The sequence below is a fragment of the Crinia signifera genome, chromosome 4 (genome assembly GCF_055691185.1).
Source record: "Crinia signifera chromosome 4, ASM5569118v1, whole genome shotgun sequence".
NCBI lineage: Eukaryota > Metazoa > Chordata > Amphibia > Anura > Myobatrachidae > Crinia > Crinia signifera.
In genome coordinates, this window is record NC_139220.1 from 150,747,484 (window position 1) to 150,752,183 (window position 4,700).

Genomic DNA, 4,700 nt, shown 5'->3' on the forward strand with positions numbered 1-4,700 from the left:
TGCTTAAACGGGATATTGACACTAACAATACACTTCCCTTTAAAAACTTGCACTGGCCAACTTGTTGAAATGCTGGTTTTAAAAAAAAATCCAAACCCAAAAATTGTTACAATTGTTTATTCTCTATGTTAAATAATAACATAGGTGTTTTCTGAAACCTAAAAACTTTACATGTTGCTTTTTATGTGCTGTGCCAAGTCTTGATGATAATACTTTACCCCAACCAAGGGACCTCATAACCTAATTATGGTTATTGCTTTACAAACAGTTTTTGACAGAAGGTGGCTGCTAGAGCTTAACATATGTATCAGCTCCATATGATGGGGTTGCATCTTGCAAACTAAGCTCATCATTTACTCCTTGCTGGAGTCAGCAAGAAATACTTAAATATATACACAGTCATCTATCACGCCAAATAAAAGGACACAACAGCTTTCAAAGGGGTTTTCCCACTTACCCAAAAGGCTTTCTGAAAGCTTCTACCTCTGCACAGAACAAAATTAGAAACAGCAAATATGGCAGATAACATTAATTGTCAAAATATCATAGTACCTGCTACTTTCATGCTGTTTGTCTTTTGGTCATATCAACAGAAAGTTACATTTCTATTGAACATGTCACATTACCAAGAGAAGGATTGCCCTTGACCGTTATGGAAATAGGGAGAGTGTTAACAGACATTAGGGGCAATTAGTCTTCATATGTGTGTCCACCTTGGTAGAATTAAAATGAATGTGATATTTGCACCAACAAGAACGTGGCCAAAGACGACAATGCGTAAGTATGCATACCTCAGTTACAAAACTTTGAAAGGAAGTCTCAGCCACAGAATGCATTTACCTGTAGAGTTTTGCATGGGTTTTGTATTAATACAATTAAAAATAGCTGCTTGCACATTATACCAGAAAAACCTCCAAAACTGCAGTTGCTTCGAAATTAGATGTTAGGTTTTTTGGGGTTTTCTGAGATGCTTGGTCTGTATTTTGATAATTGTGCATATTATGTAAAAATGTTGGTGGACCCATAAATGACCAGACTTTTTTCTAAGAAAAATGTTGCTTTAATGCATTTCATTAATTTTTACTCTTATATCATCGCTTGCTAGTAATAGCAACCCCGCTTTCCTGCTCTGCTTTGCGTAGCTGTTGTAAGGCTTTGAACTAATGTATGTATTTATTGCTTGAACTTCTGTGCATACCTTATAAAGCATAATGTCTGACAATTTAAATGGCTCATGTATTCTTGCTTCTATCATATGCTGATGGTGGGAATTCATTATGTTTTGTATACAGCCAATTATTACTGTAGCACAAACATCTGTTTATGTATTGGTGGTATATACCTGTTTATTTATCTTTTTTGAGGTAAACTGATTTTTGATACTTTTTCATTACCGTGTACTGTGTGTTCATACCTTGAATTCTCTGACGTTAGAAGTCATGGTTGAATTGTAACAGCTGTTATTTGTTCTGTATTCATGGCTTCACTGCTGAATAAAATAAAAGGACCAAACCTAGGATTTGAAAGCAAACTGTCTACCTCTAACACCAGGGAGTTGTCAGAATTTTATTTTACATAGTTTTGTCTACAAAAACACAATTGCTTACTGCATACTATACACAGTGGGCACAGCCATTTAGTAAACTGATCCAATATTGATGACATTACAGCTTATTAACTCATTAGGATGAGGTGAGAACACTGAGGCACTTTGTGGCCAGTATTTATGAAACACTTTATTGCTTTGAATTTATAGGATGCATTCTGAATATTGTGTCAACTCACAAATTGGCTGCCACTACTGTCTGTAGGGATTGTGCGCACCTGAATGCTAGTGGGCCAATAGGATAAATTCCATATAAAATGGATTCATGGCACAGTTCTTCCGTTTTGAAATCAATTACATTTTCATGTGACTGTTAAAACAATTAGGTAGAATTACTTAGGTGTTTTTCTTTGTTTTTGTTTTTTTTAATATAAAGACATTTGGGAAAGCAATTGTAATAACATTACACCCACATTTCCTTCATTAACTCCAGATATCTAGAATCTCTTGTTGAGGTGAATGGAAGCACATGTAGTACTGCATCTACTGTACCACTGAAAATATATTTAAAATACGTTGACATTGGTCACATTCACTTGAAGCTGTTGCAATTTATTTCACATTAGTAGTATACATACTTATACAAACTTGACATGCTAAAGTGTGAAAGTTGATACTGCTTTTTTTTAATTCAATCCTGGGTTCCTTGTACATGTAGCTGATATAAAATGTCTTACTCTTTTGGATTGTTGGTATATTTGTTCAAATATTTCAGAATCTTTCATCAATGAGATCTGGTTCAGTAAAAGATGTACATTTTTACTATATGTATAAACAATATTTCTGAACTGTTGGATGTAAACATGTATATGAAACCATTTCATTCATTTGCCTACATTTCTGGAATAAAATAAAATATCTAATTCTTTTGACCCAATTATCATCATTAGATCTGGATTCCTTATATTACAGTCCCCTTTAAAATGAATGTGTGCTTTCCATAGACCATACCACAAGTAATGTGTAAGCATTCTGTCTGAATGTATTTATGTAAAACATCAGGGAAGAGTAGCACATACAGTGGACGTTTAATCATTATCAGATGTCATGGTTGGATAGCTGATGAATAGCATTGCATTACGTGCATTTTATTGTTGGAATAAATGTCCAGAGTTGAGCTGCAGCTGTTATCTCTGTAGATTTTTTTCTCCTCAGCTAAATTAATTTCCCCACTATGTTATTAATAGCCTATGATTCTATGAGGTTGGCCAAATTGAGGAATTTTATAAAGAGTGATGCCTAGCTGTGATCTGGAATATACAGAACATACTATTGCTAACTTGCCTTGTTTAGACACAACTACTGTACACACACACCCCCCCCCACACACACACACACACACACACACAGCCTATAAAATATGTTAAAAGCTGACCATCATTTTGAGGATGGAGAAGAAGATATAAAGATGGACTTGTGCTAAAGCTCAATAAGATTTATAGAGCCTATATACTGTAGTAGTATTCAGCAAATATTGCATACACTGGATCTTCAATTAAAAGTTACAGTACCAGAAACATACAAAGGACCAGGTACACTAAGCTTCAAAAAGTAATAAAGTGGATAGTGTTAAATTACCAGCCATCTGGCTCCTAACTGCAATTTTAAACATGTATAATGCCACTTTGGAGCCAAGAGGCTGGTTTTTTATCACTCTCCACTTCATCAATTTTTGATGCTCAGTGCATCTGTCACAGTATCTCTTCTTTTGTAAAACAGTTGTCCATACATTTCACTTTACCATGCACAAATGGTTACATTGCAAGGGATAACAAATGTTTACTAGATGGGTTTATAAATTCCTTGTTTTGCAAGTGTGGACACCCCTTGAATGGTGGCAATTTAAGATGTTTCCAAATATATCTAGCCTCCTTGCATATTAAACAGCACTTCTAATCATGTCATGCATTGGCTTATTTCAGAAAATGTGAATAGGATACAAAAACATCATAATCTAATTAAAATGCTATGCAGCAAGTGTATATTTTGTGTAAAACTGTGTGAAAGGTTCCATTTCATATACAGATACAAGCAAGTATATAATATAGGCATTCTGCATATCATTTTAATCAGAGCCTGCTTGTGTGTTTTCTTTATCAATGATGCAAATGGAATGAAAATGGTGTAAATGCGGTAGGCTTTGACATGCCCCCTCAAAAATATATGAAAGCATAGTATCCTCTACACTGCAAGTTGCTTTGGGTGGTGCCATGCACACCTCATTAATGAGCAGATTGATGGCAGCTGCCTCCGTGGACTCTCCACAGCCCAGCACACAGTAGTGTGTGCTAGGCTGGGGAGAGAGGCTCCTGCCAGATACAGGATGCCTAGGCACAGGTATTTAGTGGGATACGGTTTCTGGGTTGATACTATGAAGGACGACATACATTAGGTTGACCACTAAAGGTTGACAGGGATTAGGTCTACACATGAAATAGGTCATCAAGGCTAAGGTCGACAGGGTTGGAAGGTTAAATACAATAAGATCGGAGCGCTCTGGGTATGCTAATAATCAATATGAGTGACACCTGGAAAATAATTTTTGGTTAAAAAACAATGTTTACACTCCTTTTGGAGTAAATATAGAGTCCCCAGTTGGTACCTAGCTTTCCCTACCTTTCAATTAGCCAGCGGTGCAGCTCAGCGGCTGTCAGATGATTTTTAATCAGGAGCGGCCCAGAAACAGAGCGCGGTTTATGCCTCCATTATAGGGTTGGAAGGTTGACACTACAGAAGGTTGACAATGGGAAGGTCGACAGTGAAAAGGACAACATAAGTTTTTCACAGTTTTGTAGCCTACTTGTGCCAAGAGGTGGTATTTCATACCCACTAGAGCACTGAGGGAGAATATAATAGTGTGCCCAAAACATGTGCAGTGATGGAAGCGAGGGGACACAATACACTGATATGGTGTCCATGTTGACTTACGTCGACAGTCACAACAACAAAAATTGAAAAACTCATGTAGGACTTTTGACAGTTGACCCTATGTCCCATACACATCCCCACTCTCAGGCCTTTAAAATCCAACCAGTAACACGTTAACCCTTAACTAACTAGTGTTTTGGGACCCCTGACCCAGGGTTTTCCTCTT

General features: G+C 36.7%; 1 protein-coding gene across 14 annotated transcripts in view; it reads left to right on the forward strand.

Moving 5' to 3' along the window:
• Positions 1 to 2,483, forward strand: part of FOXP2 (forkhead box P2) — a 244,793-nt gene extending 242,310 nt beyond the window's left edge. For all 14 annotated transcript variants that reach the window (XM_083182764.1, XM_083182762.1, XM_083182768.1 and 11 more), the window contains one exon: positions 1 to 2,483. This exon is cut by the window's left edge and continues 1,645 nt beyond it. The gene's annotated coding sequence lies outside the window, so the exon portion shown is untranslated.
• The last annotated feature ends 2,217 nt before the right edge of the window (positions 2,484 to 4,700 follow it).